The following is a 16,840-nucleotide window of genomic DNA, read 5'->3' on the forward strand; positions in this document are numbered from 1 at the left end:
TTGAGTCAATAGTTGGTCCCAAAGATACTTTTCAGCTTTATGTTTTTAAGTTTACTTTGACTTCGGGATGGCCATGAGCCCATGCAGGTTTGAAGTGTGTCTAATCTCAAGTATAGAATGAAGAATATGTACTTAAAGCCTAACTCCTTCATGTTAGTCCTTTATTAAGGTGAGCACCTTGGTTGCTTATGGCTTTTCACCTGGTAGACTGAGACCAACACCTTTATTCTCATAAGAGCCTTGCCCATTAGTAAGCCTGTCTGGACTGGACTGCTGCAATTGTCCATTAACTTTAACTACGGGACAAGATAATGCTAAGAGAATCCCTGAAAGGCCTGCTATTCCAGACACAGTCTTCCTGACTCCACCATAGAGTTTCCCTTTGGTCATCAGGACTGGCCACTCCAGCCAACAAAGTAGTAACCCTTCTTTGCCTATTGGTTCAGAAGCTTAAGGAGCCCAGAGTGGTCAGGCAGAAACCTTAGTTCCTAGTTCAATAACATGTAAAAGCATTACTATATTTAAAACTAAGTCACCTAGGAGAGGACAGTATGTATTAGTTACTTTTCTTACTGGAACAAGATATACAGTGAAAGGCAGGAAGGGTTTATTTGTGTCTAAGGTCTGAGAATCCACCATGGAGAGGAAGGTGCACAGACAGGCATGTGACACACCTACAGGCAGAAGGCAGACAGAGATGAATGTTGTACTCCACTCCTTTGCGTTCGCTAAGGACTCTGCTCATGGGACGATGCCACCTCCATTCAGAGTGAGTCTTCCCTCCCTAGTTAAACTTTCTAGAATCTCCCTTAAAAATATGCCCAGAGGTGATCCCCAACCTAGTCACATTGACAGTGAACATTAAACCATCACAGAGCATCAGGCTGAAGGAACGGCAAACAAAGCACGCTAGTGGTTACTAGGGGGTGACTGGTGCCACTGCCATCTCCAGTCCTTGATTCCAGGCCATGAGATTCAAGCATGTATAGCCTTCTTACAGCCTTGTCCTGGCCTTGTAAGGTATTTCCGTCTAGTTGGTACCATAGCTGAGGCCTCCAAAAGCCATACCATAGTTCAGGCCTTGACCTGGTGCACAACCTTCCCTTGCGTGGGTACAACTCAAAACTAGCATGTTTTGAGTCATTTGGTAGATGGGCTGGACTAATAGATCTAACTCAGGAATATATTGCCTTCCACATCTACAGAGGCCCAATAACAATATGCTTCTTTTTTGACTTTCAGAAGGAGACACAGCAAGTTATCTTCCACCACAGAAGAGATACCTCAACATTGCCCACACCACTGGCACCTGAGAAGATTACTTACCAAGATGAACCTGGCCCCACCCACTGCTGGGTGTGCAATCTTGCTAGCAGCTGAGAACAAACCTACGTTCTCAGTGTGGTATCACTGTTGAGTGTAACAATCTAGCTTCTAAGACAGATTACACTGGACCAATTTCACCATGAAAGGAGCAACATTTTGTAGACACTAAATGCAGACTTACCTTTTCTGAGAGCAATATGTCCATTATCTCTGGGCTTTCAATTCCAGGGGCCTGGAATCTTTGTGGCGTTTCTATCTCACCCTCTGGAACACAAATGCTAATAGTTGCTGCTTTGGACTCACAAGATCCAAACAGCATGAAGTCATCAATGTAATAAATCCATGTAGCATATGTGGAAAGGAGAAGTGATCAAGACACCTTCAAGCTAAAGCATGTCACAGGACTGGATAGTCAATGCACCTTGAGATGGGATAGATACTGCTGGCCTTTCCAGATTAAAACAAACTGTTTTGATAGACTGTATTGGTAGGGACGATAAAAATGCAGAGGCAGAGAGATTAGAAGTTTAAGTTCATCCTGGGCTACATAATGAGCTTGAGGTCAGTGTACTCTATATGAAACTCTGTCTCAAAAAAAAAGAAGAATAGATTTATCAGAAGAAAAAGTATTTGCCAGATGAGTAACTCCGTGCTGTCTAGCTGAGGTCGTGTTCATTTGCTCAAGAAATGAACCTGCCTCTGGCAGGAGCTGTGCTATAGTTGGAGAGTATCCTCTCCTATATTCGGGTGTGCCAAGTGATAGTGAGTGGCAGTTAGGTCATGGGAGCCCCTTCCTCAAGAATAGGACAAAGGCTCTCTCAGAATAGCTTTATGCAAGATTCACTTGGCCATCTTTCTCCCACATGTGAGAGATCCAGTGGATATGGCCATGAGGGCCATCTTGGAAGCAGAGAATAGCCCTCACCAGACAACTAAAACTATAGGTGCCATAATCTTGGAACTATAGTTGTCTTGATGTTGGAACTCCCAGCCTTCTTGACTATGAGAAATAAATTTCCGTTCTTTGTAAGTTAGCCAATTTGTGGTATTCTGTTATAAATACACAGATACTAAGAAACTGAAATTGGGGCCAACAGTTGGATTAGTTTAGGATGGTCTAACACTGTTCTTTGGGGTCTGTCTGTATTCTTCACAGGCCACCCATGAAAGTTGACAGTGGATATCTGTGAGTCAGCACTAACACATCATCTGGGTCCTCCTTAGTGGCACTGAACTCTGCGCTCCCTCTAGAAATGTGATGTTGATTGAATAGTTCCCTAGGAATAAACACTTGCAGATGTTTCCACTATCCTCAGCTCTAAGAGTGTGGTACCCAGTGTGGGGACTCTGCCAGCTTCTGCTCACATTCATTACCAGCATGAATTCTAGAACTGGGAAAGCAACTGTAGGATTGACTCAGGTGGGCAATGAGCCCACTGTGACATGTACCTGAGCTAATCTCTATGGGTTACCTGACTTCCAGTGGCATGTCACAAACACAGTGGTGCTTGGAGTCCCAGGATTCATGTCGCTCCAGATCCAGTGTTACAGGGCATCTCATTTCCCCCTTTCCCCAAATGTAAATTTACCCTAGTTAGAGTCCATAGGCTCCTCTGGGATATGAGATAGATTAATCGTGAACATTCTGAACAATGTTTTGGAGTCTTTTCTCAAGGGACCCAGTGTCTGCTTCTGTATACTTGTTAAAGGCTGAGAATTAAATGAAGAGTTTAACTTTGCTTTTATAATTCAGAATTTAATTGACTTAACCTAAAACTTTTATGCTTAGACAGATTAAGTAAAACTTGAGTAGGGTTCATATCTACCTTCTGAGAATAGTGTTCTAATTATATCTCTGTTGCCATGGTAAACATTCTACCCAACAGCAACTCTGGGAAGGAAAAGGTATATTTTCTCTTACAGGTTTCAACTCACCATTGAAAGAAGTCAAGGCAGGAACTTGCAGGCAGGCCTATTTGACATTCCATGCCATTACCTCTCACCAGGTAACAACACAGTCAAGGAAACACAGTGGAACCCATGGAGAAATGTTGCTTGATGGCTCACTTGCAGGCTTGTGCTTAGTTAGTTAGCTTTCTTATACATCCCAAGACCATTCTCCTAGGGAATGGTGCCTCCCACAGTGGACTGGGTCCTCTTTATATCACTTGATAATCAAGACAACTCCCCACAGACATACTCACAGGCCAAACTGATCTGGGAAACCCCTCAGTTGAGACTCCCTTCTCAGATGATTTAGGCTGTGCCAAGATGACCACTGAAGCCAGCTAGAACAAAGACCATGGTTAATGGACCATCACCATGGATCTTTAGAGGCCAGTCCATGATGACTGTTGCTTTTGTTCTCACAGGTTATCTTCCCAGGTAAACATGACCTCCTGGCCTTTTGTGGCTGGGTACTGCTACAGGACTCTGCATCTCTGGGATCCAACAAACCCAACCACTGAAATCTTCACTATAAGACAAGGCCTATAGTGAAGTGACCATGGAAATCTTCGAGGGTGCAAATTTAGTTCATAAAGTACTGTTGGAAGGTATGTCTGATGAACCCCTTCATGTAGGTGTATCTTAAATGACAAGTATACTTCCACATTCCAATCTCTCTTAGCTTTTGAATCCATTCCTCTACACTCAAGCAGAGCATGTCTGGCATTTCTAATTCTCTCTTGGTGTTATACCTGTAGTCAAGTTTTAATCAGTCATAAATTTCATTAGAGCCCTTTCTAGCTTCAGTTTCAATATTGAATACAGAGTTTTTGCTTAGTGAGCTCCTATCAGTTAATCCAGCTTGGTCCAATATTACGTTTCTCTTACCTTTATCCCACACCTTCACTGTCTACTTCCAAACATGTTTCCAGATTTGTCTGTATAAATTAGAAAACTATACTAGTTTTTCTTTTGCTTTGAGAGTAGAGTTTACTTCCTCCTGGGTCACAATTTGTACCTTATCTTGATGAGTTTGGGAAATAGTCAAGTTACAGCTGTAGATAAAAAGAATTTCTTTATTGACACACCCCTTAAATAATGTTAACCAAACATCTGGGTACTACACAGACATTGAAGCTTACACATAAAATTACTCATCACCAATTGCTAGAGAAATGGCTCAGCAGTTAACAGCATTCATTGCTCTTACAGAGGACCTGAGTTTGGTTCCCAGCATCTACAGGGTGGATCACAACTGTTGGTAACTCCAGCTTCAGGGGATCCAACACCCTCCACTGGCATCTATGGACACTGCACTCACATAAACACACAGACACGTAGAAAATTAAAAGTAAAATAATCTTTAAAAAGAAACTGTTTGTTCCCTCCTTATTTCCTGATCTTCGGGGAGCTCCTGCACCATGGATCCTGGGCTTCTGTCTTTTGTGCTTTGCCATATGCATTGTATCGGTGTCCTGTGAAATAAACTTATGCACTGGTAGCTTCATTTGTCCAAAACATCCTGTCAGACCTGTACATGTTTCTAAAGTCAATATTAATTTGAATTTCTTCTCTGCCATTAGGCCTTGGGCAACAAAACCTTTTCATCAATCAATTTCTTTGTCTGAGAAACACAGATAATAGTGCCTAGCTCACTAGATAGTGGTGAAAACTAAATGTTTATTTCAAGCTGAAGCATTCAAGGGAGAATCAGGCATATCTAATAAGGTTTAATAGATGTTAAGTATTATTCATAAAAAGTAAAATGTGTCAACATAAATACACAGTGAGTTTGGTTTAAATTGAATAACAAGACCTTCAAATCATATTTTGCATCAATCACAAATTTTTGCCAGAAAAATTACTGAATCAAACAAAATTTAAATATGTATCAAAGAAAAACATTTAGGTGCTTTTGCCTAAGCATTATTAGGCTAATTTTAAAAACTGGGATACAGATTTGAAGAGCTCATTGTTTTTATAACCTATAGAAGTATTTATAGCTGAGAAAGAGTAATTATAAACCACACTGCATCATACATTTTAATTTGCTTTGATAAAATGTACAAGAGTAAGTTTCTAGGTGAACTATTTGTTAAGTACATGTCTTTTCAGTTATTTCTAATATTTTGCTTATAATTTGAATGGATTAATTTTTACCGAAGAAAAAAAGTATGGTAATTGTTTTTTCCAGTAGAAATATTAAAAATAATGGTGGACTGTAGATGTAACCAACGGTCTTATAAAATAAGAAACACAGAGCCAATTCAGAGAAGAAAGCCAAGAGGTCAGAGCTAAGAGCCTCACCCTTCCTGATTCAGGGATCCTCTCCAGACAAGAGAGCGCTCCGAAAAAGGACCTACTTCCTGTGTGTCTGTCTTTAAAGTCTTCCTGTTCTGCCTTCTCACTGGTTGTAAACCCAAACATGTGACTGCCTTGTCATTGCCTGAATGTACCCGCCCTCCAGGTCCTTAAAGGCATGCGCCACCCGCCGCCACACACTTGCTATGGCTCTAATAGCTCTGACCCCCCAGACAACTTTATTTATTAACATACAATTAAAATCACATTTCAGTACAAGTAAAATACCACCACATTTCCCCTTTTCTATTTTAATAAAAAGAAAAAAAAAAGAAAAAGGTTATAACTAACAAAAGAAAAACTATATACAAAAGTACAATGACTATATATAATATATACGAGTAATAAATGTCTAAACAATGTCTAGTCCATTTGTATTTGACAAATTCAGAGAAAATAATTTTATTATCTATCCTATTTTGTTAAGTCCAAAATGTATCTAATTCACTTTTTATCCTAATTAATCTTCAACTATAACTAACTAACCTTCAACTATAACTACCTAATCTTCAACTCCCTCAGAGACCCAAGAAGGAAATAATATTAGCTAACAAAAATAAAAACAGAAAGTGCATGCAAGCAACTTCCAAAAAATTTGTGAGTTGACAGAAACAGCCAGCTGCCTGGACAGTCACCTGAGGTTTCTCCGCAATGCTGGGGCATCATCTTTAGCCTATAGGCTTAGCATATCTGACAGACTCATTTGTGAAGTAGGATGTACATAAGGTCATCAGTTCAACCTCACATTGGGTGAGAGCAGTCCATGTACCAGAAACACCTGAATTCCACTAGTGTCATGTCCTGATTCAGGATTTTAAATTCTGGAAATTGTTGTTGATTTTTTAATTCAGCTGTCCATTCTTTTTGGCTGTGTATATATGGCTTCATCTCAGCATCCTGTTTTTCTCCACATCCCTCTGTCAAATGCCAGTTTACTATTGCGAGGCGTGAGAATAACTGTTTCAGCTGCTGTTCCATTGTACATCAGAAGCCATCGGCCCATTGCCTATTCAGCTGCCTTCGAAGAAAAGGGCACTGTACCTTTTCGGAATTGCGAAGGCCACTTCAGGGATGGTGCCATGTTGTCCTGGCCTCAGAAGATGCCTTTTGATAAAGCCATAACCACACTTGTTTTGGCAAGAATCAGTAGCCCTTTGTTTCATGTCCTGTCTGTCCATTTTGTCAGCAGTTGATTCAAGGATACTTTGTTGTCCAGTGGCTAACTTTTGCCACAATGAAAGTTAACTCCATACACAGTTTCTTCAATGCCCATATTTTCTCTGCAGTAGATTGGTACTGCCAGGAGCCGACATGTCTCATAATCATAACAAAAAAGAAAAATTTTCTAAGTTATTAAAACATTTTAAATGCCATATTCTGTAGATCTCTGAAGGGTTTGAAGATGACCTGTCGAAAATATATCTGCTCAATTTTTAAAACATATCTAATATGACTACAAGTTCTATTGTAATGTCTAACTACTAACTTTTATTTCTTTATATCCTAATAGTTGGTAATAATAACATTCAAGGATCAGAAAATTGCATTGTTAAATGAACAGTATAAGTACAATTAGAGATACACATATAGCATTTTCTAACAATATCAATTTCAATATATATAATTTGTATACAATATAAAACAACCCAATCCAATGTAAAGTATTTAAAACTAGTAATTGTCTTTTGACAATTCTTCCTACAAAATAAATCCTAGTCCAACAGGTGTCCTTGTTACTTTCTGGTTATATATCCATGGCTGTTTTTTCACACACACACAAAGACACACAAGCATACACACAAAAAAACCCATACACACTTGTATTTAAGCACACACAGTCACACAAGCTCCAGAGTCTGTACACGTGTATGTGTGTGGTGTGTTTAAGAATCTGTTAATCTTTCTATCTGTGTCTCTTTCTGGCCTTCTCTCTTTAATTCTCTTATTCTTTTTTTTTTTTTTTTTTTTTTTGGTTTTTCGAGACAGGGTTTCTCTGTGTAGCTTTGCGCCTTTCCTGGATCTCGCTCTGTAGACCAGGCTGGCCTCAAACTCACAGAGATCCGCCTGCTTCTGCCTCCCGAGTGCTGGGATTAAAGGCGTGCGCCACCACTGCCCGGCAATTCTCTTATTCTATTCTACCTCAGTCCACTCTTCTCATGCTCTTCTCTCTGAGTTAATGCACAAATAAAACAGCTCATTAATTTTCCAAGATGATGTTTCTAAGAGGGAAGAAGCAAGAAAGAAAACTCAAGAGTTCCCATGTGTAAAGAAAGTATGCCAACCACTACCAGCAGAGCAGGGCAAGAGTTTTCTCACACAATGACCTGGGACATTGAATGGAAGCTTAAGTTGTGCTAGTTATGTGTTTATCTACATGTTCAGCAGTGCTGGGGGCTGAACAGTGCTTTGCACCTGTTAGACAAGAGCGCCCCCTCCTGAGAAACTTCCCAAGCCTTTGCCTATTCTTTACTTGGAGACAAGGTCTCACCAAATTCAAGTCTAGCCTTGATTAGTGGTCTCAAAGCCTCTGCCTGTAGTTGGAATGACAGACCTACACCACTGGGCCTGACGGATGTTTATCTGGGGTGAAATATAAGATGAAAATATTCAGATGTCTATGAGTGGCCATTTATTTGTGATCACCATCATGGTGTAATCATGGTAGGATCCACCATTCATCACTCAACACACACTCACTTGTAATGAGAGAAAAAGTAGTCAAGCCCATTGCATGGAATGACAGAACATTCAGGAAATAGAGTTTTACTAGTTCTTCTGTAGGGAGATTAATTGGTTGTTGGTGTGACATCTACATCTTAATAAATGTATATTGAATGAATTTGATTCTTTTATACCATGTCAGTCATCTCCAATATAGCCATGTTATAACAAAACTATACAATTTATTAATGGATACTAATGGCTTTAGTGAAGGCAGAAAGCAGCAAAGAGCAGAAATAGCAGAGGATTATCAGTGGTGCTTTCCTAATTCTCTAGTCTTGCTCAAATCTTAGCCTATACTGACTTACTAGCTGTGTTTATTTTTATAAAATGAAAAATATGCATGCACAGGTCTGTTTAATGTGGACTGGTGTCTAGTATTCTGTCCAAAGAGATCTAAATGACAAAGGTGCAATTGTGAGAGACTTGGTGACCTCAACAGTAAGGTCTAGAACAGAGTGAATGCACCTCAGGCACTGCCTCTCGGCCTGTGTCAGGCCTTTCCAAGCCCCTGGACTCTGCACATATGGTTCTCTCTGCTTTTGGATGCTCTTTCACAGATACCTGCATAGCTCTTTGCTCAGTTGTCATTAGAAAAGGCACTCAAACATCAACAGCATCCCCTGTCTCTTCCATTCCCGCTTCACATTTCCATTGGGCCGGACCATATCTATTTTGTTTATTAGCACCTGTCTTCTCCATGAGAATTTACTTGTTCACTTGGTGTATGTTTGTACATCTGTGTGTGCTTCTGTGAGTGTGGGAGCCAGAAGCCAACCTTAAGTGTCATTACTCAGCAGCTAGCCACCTTGATTTTTGAGACAGAGTCCCTCATTCTCATTAGCCTGGAGCTTGACAAGTAGACTAAGCTATCTGGCTAGCAAATTCTAGGGATTCTTGCCTCTGCCCCCTAGTGATGGGACTGCAAGAATATACCATGATTCCAGGCTTTTATAGCATTGGTTCTGGGGATCAAACTTAGGTTGTCCTGCTTCTGAAGCCACATTTTACTGCTGGGTTATCTGTCCCCCTCAGCTTTACAGGATCCTTTTGTTTACTGCTTTCCATAGCCCAAGAAGAGTATCTGGCTGGAATTCTATAAATATTTCTTGCTTGATTAGTAGTTAATTATAAAACATTAGCATCATTTATTGAGACTAATATCTCAGTATCATAGAAGGTCATTTTCTGAAAAGAAAGGTAGGTTTTTTTCCTGCAGATATGTATCATCTATTTGGTGAGATGAGCTTATCACATATTAGTTTCCCATTGATGTACAGCAAATGAACCCCTGACAATAGTGGCCTAAGAGGCATTTATTAACTGACAGGGCTCCTGAGGGTCAGAAATCTGAAAGTAGATGCTGAGGGATTCTGGCTCAGCCTCTTTTAGGTGCTTGCATCAGGATGTCAGCCTGAGACCTTGTTATATGAAGACTTGACTGTGGCTGGCTGATGGCCTTCCCCAAAAGCAAACCACATGGCTCTCCAATGGTGCTGACTAGGAGCAGGAGGCCTCTGTTTCCCCGACATGGACCTCTCTATATAGAATGGCTCACATGTACTGCTGTTGTGACAGCTGAATTACTCAAAGGCAAACAGTGGAAGCCAGCCACAATGCCCTTTATGACTAAGCCTTGAGGCTACCTGGCCATGTCTTCCATATCTTAATGGTTTGTGAAAGTCAGTGTTATTCACTGTGGAAGGAAATTGATTGAACATAGCATGATATAAATACCAGAAGGTGAGAAACACTAAGGAGACTGGCCATGCTGCACTGGACTAAGGAATGAGTCACAGAGGACCACATGCAGGTAAGAACTAAGTTACAAACAGCTCAAGGTTAAAGCACTGCTGAGAACTTGAACTTTTATAACTGGGGCCCCTGAGTTGATGAGATTCAACCATTGTTTGTAGTACAACATCTATTCTAAGAATCTTAATAGCAGAGACTGTATTTGTTCATTTATTTAATGATTCTAAAATTACAAAGTCCATAAAGTGAACCACCTGACCGGAAGGGAGCAAATCTGTATTAATCAGTGTTCTCTAGAGTCACAGAATTTATGGAATGAATCTCTCTCTCTCTCTCTCTCTCTCTCTCTCTCTCTCTCTCTCTCTCTCTCTCCTCTCTCCTCTCTCTCTCTCTCATATATATATATTATATATATATGTGTGTGTGTGTGTGTGTGTGTGTGTGTGTGTGTGTGTGTGTGAAGATATATGTGTGTGTATGTGTGTGTATGGGGATTTATTGGAATGACTTACAGACTGCAGTCCAGCTATTCCAACAATGGCTAGCTATGAATGGAAAGTCCAAGACACAGTCCCACAAGGCTGTGTGTCTCAGCTGGTCTTCTGTATATGCTGGAATCCCAAAGAAGCAGGCTTCAATGCCAGTGAAGGAATGCATGTGCTGGCAAGACAAAAACAAGCAGGCAAAGAGAAAAGCTCCCTTCTTCCACGTCCTTATATAGTTTCCAGCAGAAGGTGTAGCCCAGATTAAAGGTGGGTCTTCCTGCCTCAAGATCTGGATCAACAATGTTTTTGAGAAACACTTAAATACTGGCCTAGGAATGGGACTGTGCCTCAGAAAATGAAACCCCCAGATGAAGGCTTGTGTGGTGGTTTGAATAAGAATAGCTCCATGGGCTCATATATTGGAATGCTTAGTTGCCAAGGAGTAGAACTGTTTGAAGGAATAAGAAGGATTAAGAGGTGTGGCCTTGTTAGAGTAGTTGTGGCCCTGTCGGAGGAAGTATGTCACTAGGAGTAAGCTTTGAGGGTTCAAAACCCAAGTCAGGCCCAGTCTCTCTCCTCTCTCCTTTCTCTCTCTCTACCTGAAGATCAAGATGTAGCTCTCAATGACTGCTCCAGCACCACGTTCCCTGCAATGGTGATAATGAACTAAGCTTCTGAAGCTATAAGAAGACTCCAATTAAATGCTTTCTTTTATAAGAGTTGCCTTGGTCAAGGTGTCTCCTCCCAGCAATAGAGCAGTGATGAAGAGAGCTTGGGAAGCAGCACCAGAAGTAATGTGCTTCTCTGACCTTCTCCTGAACCCACCTCTCACGTCTTGTTTTCCCTCCATGTAAACAGCAGAAACCAGAATCCCTCTTCCCAGAGTGGACCTGAATGCCTTCTCCTCAAAGGCAACTACAAGCTTTAAAAATATTATCCCAACCACCTCTGTTCTCTGTGGAAGAGGTAGCCATGAAAACCTTTCTGGAGTAGGTTATGACACTTCTGCTCTAGAAAAGGCCCTGCCTCAAACCCAGAAGACTGCTCAGAGAGGCCACGAAGTGTCTATACAGAGGTTTGCTGTAACCCCCAATGCTGCCATTACCACTAGATCACATACCTGTCTGTCTATGTTTCTACATTTGACATTCTTCACTAGCAAAGCATAAAAGTAGTTTTCCGAGAACTTTGGCTCTTCATTATGGAAGCTCCTTGGTCACATAAAACTGTGACTAAATACACAAGTTGTGTTCTTCTTCTGCCAGCTTGCCTTTGCTATTGGGGGTGTTGGCCATGGTTCTCACAGTTAGGAGAGGGGTCATACCTTCCAACGCCAAAAAAGGAATAGATCAGCACCCAAAGCCAGGCCTTACAAATAGAAACTACAAAAACACTGAACAAGCATGTACATGGATGGAAGAACAGATGTCACACTTCATTATAAAAACTAGCAATGTAACCCAGAAAAGGTGGAATTTAATATAAAACACTCATTGATTAGGCTCATGCAGGAGAAAAGCTGCATAATCACCTGAGTCAAAGGAGTCAGTAGAGTGATGTGACTCTCTAAAGTGCTACTTCCCTATATATACCTGTTGTTCAAATCTTAGATGGTCTTATAATTAAAAAAAAAAAAACAGAGCCAGATATCAGGGTGAAAGCTGAAAGATCAGAGAAGCAGAACAGCCAGCCACTAGTTCTTACCTCTGCGAAATTCTCAGCCTAAAGAGAGTGAGTTCCTGTTTCCTCATGCCTTATAAACCTTTCTCTGCCCTGCCATATTACTTCCTGGGATTAAAGGCATGTGTGCTTCCCAAGCAAAGGCATGAGATCTCAAGTGCTAGGATTAAAGGTGTGTGCCACCACTGACTGACCTCTATGTCTAATCTAGTGGCTGGCTCTGTCCTCTGATCCTTAGGCAAGTTTACTAGGGTACACAATATATCACCACATACACCCAAATGGAAAGATTACAAAATTCAATCATTCCACCAAAATGTTTCACAGAGCAATGACTCTCCACTAATATTTCTTCACAGTGACTTACTGAAAATGCATGTCAGAACTAAAACAAGAGACATATCATTTCTGCTAATATTTCATTTCATCCCTGGTGACCATCTAACATACTAACCTATCATGTATTTTTCTCTGGGCTATGCTGATGCTCATTTTTGGTCCATTTTGACTATTCTTTAGGGAATTAGCAACAACAACAAAACCTCCACCACCTCATAAGTAATCACTTTGTTCAGAAACAGATGAACCCATGCACATCTGATTTAGCTAATAAAACACTGGTGGACACAAATAACCCTAAAATTGTACATTGGTACTGGCCTATCAATTTCTCTTCCAAGAAAGACTAGGAAAACTGTGTAGATGCATGCAAGGATTGAATGGTGGATTTTTGTGCAAAAGTGGTTTATAATTGTGAAAATATAGAAACAATTTGAATTTCCACTAAGAGGCTAATTCATTGTGTGAATATAAATAGAATAAAATGCCAAGCAATTAGTAAAATCATGTTGCAGGACAATTTTATAGTATGCAAATATTTATATTAACAACTAGGAAGCAAAAGAAAAGGCAATGGAGATTTATTTGGCTATCAATTCATAAATGTTTTTTAAAAATAAAAATTTACTTGAAATTAAGTTTGCAAGGATTTTTCAAATATCAACAGCAATTTATCTACTGTTCATAAGACTGCAAGTGACTTTCATTTTCATATTGAAACAGTCTCTTCTTTAATGAGCTGAGTGGCAGGTGGTCTACCTACATCCGTATCCACACTCTTTGGTGGCACGTTTCCATCTGACTGGTATGAGCTTTATGACTTGATTTGAACAAAGGAATGTCAGTAAAGAGGATGCAAGTAGAAGCTTCCTTCCTTGTCTGATGCTGTCACTGGGATCTTTCTCTGGACTCTTCCCAAATCCCTGATCTTTGTGCTCTTTATAATCCAGACAGGATTCAGTGTCATGTAGAATATATGTAGAAGTTGGATCGGAGTAACTTGAACACATTCTTGAGGAGTAAGAGTGGATGTGGTGGTCTGAAAGAAAATGACTCCCAAAGGGAGTGGCACTATTAAGTGGTATGGCCTTGTCAGAGGAAGTATGTCACTGAGAGGGTAGGCTTTGAGGTCTCTTTTGCTCAAGCTTCTTTCATTGACAGTCAGTTGACTTCTTGTTCCCTCAAGCCAAGATGTAGCTAGCACCATATCTGCCTATGTGCCACCATGCTCCTGCCATGATGATAAGGGACTGAACCTCTGAAACTGTAAGCAAGCCCTCAATTAAATGTTCTCCTTATAAGAGTTACCATGGTCATGGTGTCTCTTCATAGCAATAAAAACCCTAAGACAGTGAACAATGGCCAAGGGACCACTGTGCTGATCTACATCTGAGGCAGGTTTTATATTACTTCTAAGGTCTCTAGAACAAGCAACTCTTAGGGAATATAACTTTGTCCTGGTGATTGACAGGCCCATTTGGATTGATTCTAACAGGAAGAGAAATCATATGTCCTTGAATCAGAAAGCCCACTGCTAGATGGAAAGCTTGTAAGATGTGGGGGCCGGCAGTGGTGGCACACACCTTTAATCCCAGTACTCGGGAGGCAGAGGCAGGTGGATCTCTGTGAGTTTGAGGCCAGCCTGGGCTACAGAGTGAGTTCCAGGAAAGGCACAAGGCTACACAGAGAAACCCTGTCTCAAAAAACCAAAAAAAAAAAAAAAAAAAAAAGATGTGGGGCTCCAGAGCCAGGTTTAGTTATCTATTAATGACCTTCTGGGCAGCTGAGAATGTCACACCTCCTCCCAGGGCCCAAGACAGCAATTAGAACTCTGCTGTTCCAGCCCTTGGCTTTATACATCCTGCATGTTATGAGGGAAAGGGGTCTACCCTCTGTCCTCCAAGCCTGTTAATATCTTATCAGCTGTCTCACAGTGAGGCTCGTTCTTGCTCTGGTTGCTCTGATGCCTCCATGAGGACAAGCCTGGGCTAGTCTAGGTCAAAAGGAAAAGTGAAACATGAAGCTGAGTCAAATTCAGACTTCCCCACGTAGGATGCTCTAGGTCACCAAGAATCTGCCTGCTTTCCAGACAAGTGAGGGAGCCTAGAAAGATCAATGGAGCCATGGCCAAGCAGATTTGAAGCTGATCACAGACATAAGTGAGACTCACTGAAATTGGCCAAACAAACACCACAGGTTCACACTCAAGGTGATGGAAGTACACAAAGTGCCAATGTTCCTGCTAAATTGTCAGAAAATGTCAAATCAAGATGAAAGTGATAACTGTCAACATGCAAGCCAGGGACTTTGCTATAGCCTAGGCAGGGAGGTCATAAAGTGGAAACACATATAGCCCTCACCTCTAGGAACCTACACAAAGAATGGGGTTTCCTGCCATAGCCATTGCTCTCAGACAGTTAGCAGCAGCTGTCTGAATGTACTACAGACCAGGCCTTTCAGTTGCTTGAGCTGGTTAAAAATGCATTAGCTCCTCACCAACAGGATTCTGAGAGCAGATAGAATAAAGGAAGCTGCTCCAGCCACCCGATGAACTTGAAGTAATGAGGTCTATAAGTTGACTTGAACAGATGGAAATGATATTAAGCTTTCATGGAGGACAAATGAAAGTATCTATCTGTAACATCCCTGACATGCAGAGACCTTTTGCCATTTAAAACTTTGCTGCTGTGGTACATTATTCCCAGGCAGCTGAGAGTTTAATAAGACTTTGTGCAGACACCTAACCTGCCAGTTCTGGCTGCCTGCTGGCAACCCTAAGGCTCTTGATGTGGAAGCTGACAATCTGAGGTAACATCAGGGCAATGATTCCCTGAGACACAGGGGCACAGGCTGGCACAGTAATGTCTGTCTGCTGCCCTCTCATGCATGCCAGTCTCAGAACGATCTGATTCCAAGTCAGCTTGGGTGTTTAACTCTACACATACTGAATCTCCTGCACATAGAGTGCTTCCCTTTGCTGTGATGTCAAGGTCTTCCTTGAACAAATCTTGCCTGCTTTGTCCAGCCTTAACTCCCTTCATCCCCACCCCCACACCCCCGCCATGGCCCTCCACTTACTAAGGTTACTTACCTGCTCCCATTTCTCTCCCTTCAGCACTTCCTTTTCTGTCTCAGAGTCAGGCCACACCCTCCCTGCAGTTCTCTCTAGAAGAGTTGAGAACAAGGCAGGCTGTGCTGTGGCCTTGTAGTCTCCCTCCCACTAGCAGCAGAGAGCAGGCTCAGCTCCCACTTCCTAGAGCAGGGACAACCTTAAGTCACAGCTAGTCTTTATCAGAGCTTCCTGGTCTGTCCCATGCAGGACAGGTCAGACAGAACCACAGGGTGAAGCCTACCCACCTGTCTCAGTATCTATGAGGCAGAAGCTGTGTCCTCTGGTCCTGATGGGTCTGTCTGTCTGTCCTTTCAGAGTTTATTGTGTGACCATGCAGCCACTTTCCCAGTACTCTCCCTCTTCAAGGCCTGCTCATGGTTGCCCATGGTTTGAGGCTCTCTCTTAACAAAGCTCATTCTGAGGGTAATTTTGTGTCAGCTCTTTTCTGTGAACCTACATTACATTTCTAACACCCACCTCTGTGTTGCTCTGTAGCTTTTCTCTTCTCAGGTGGCCCACCATTTTATCTTCAAATACAGCCAGCCACTGAAAACTGTTCTTGGGATCCTATCCTTGAGGAATGATGCATATTTTACTCCTCTATAGCATCTATACTCTATGGGTATTTCATACAGAAGAACTTTAACTTCTCTTGCTGTACTTTGAGTTACATGCTCCAACCTCACCTATAGAGATACTGAGCCAATAGGGAAGTGTCCAGGACTCTAATATTCCAAAGATCCAGAGATGCTGCTGTTTGGGAACCATGTTGAATAATAATACCTGTTTCTAATACAATGAGACAACTGACATTTTTGTCTTTTAAGAATTCTCAAACTTTATTATATGACTATTTTTTAAATATTTCCTTATAACTTAAAATATTCCAGACAACTACAAAAACACTTTACACGTGTGTTACATTTGAGTTCTCTCTGAGACTGGTAACAGAACAGGCAGCCATTTTAATAGTCACATTGGAAGAAGGGCCTAAACATTTATTGTACAGCACCTGTTTATGAGATAAGTTTCATAAAGAATTCTAAAAATCAAGCAAACAAAAAAGTCTACAATACAAAAATCAAGACTTTAAAATTCTACAATTCTAACACCC

General features: G+C 41.2%; 2 protein-coding genes across 10 annotated transcripts in view; both read right to left on the reverse strand.

Moving 5' to 3' along the window:
- Positions 1-16,840, reverse strand: part of Rbms3 (RNA binding motif single stranded interacting protein 3) — a 1,493,133-nt gene that overhangs the window by 1,384,226 nt on the left and 92,067 nt on the right. The window lies entirely within an intron of this gene.
- Positions 14,367-16,840, reverse strand: part of Zcwpw2 (zinc finger CW-type and PWWP domain containing 2) — a 130,153-nt gene continuing 127,679 nt past the window's right edge. Inside the window, exon 9 of the mRNA XM_052723678.1 lies at positions 14,367-16,840. This exon is cut by the window's right edge and continues 329 nt beyond it. The gene's annotated coding sequence lies outside the window, so the exon portion shown is untranslated.

The sequence above is a fragment of the Peromyscus californicus genome, unplaced genomic scaffold (assembly GCF_007827085.1).
Source record: "Peromyscus californicus insignis strain IS unplaced genomic scaffold, ASM782708v3 Scaffold_11__1_contigs__length_118956290, whole genome shotgun sequence".
Taxonomy (NCBI): Eukaryota; Metazoa; Chordata; class Mammalia; order Rodentia; family Cricetidae; genus Peromyscus; species Peromyscus californicus.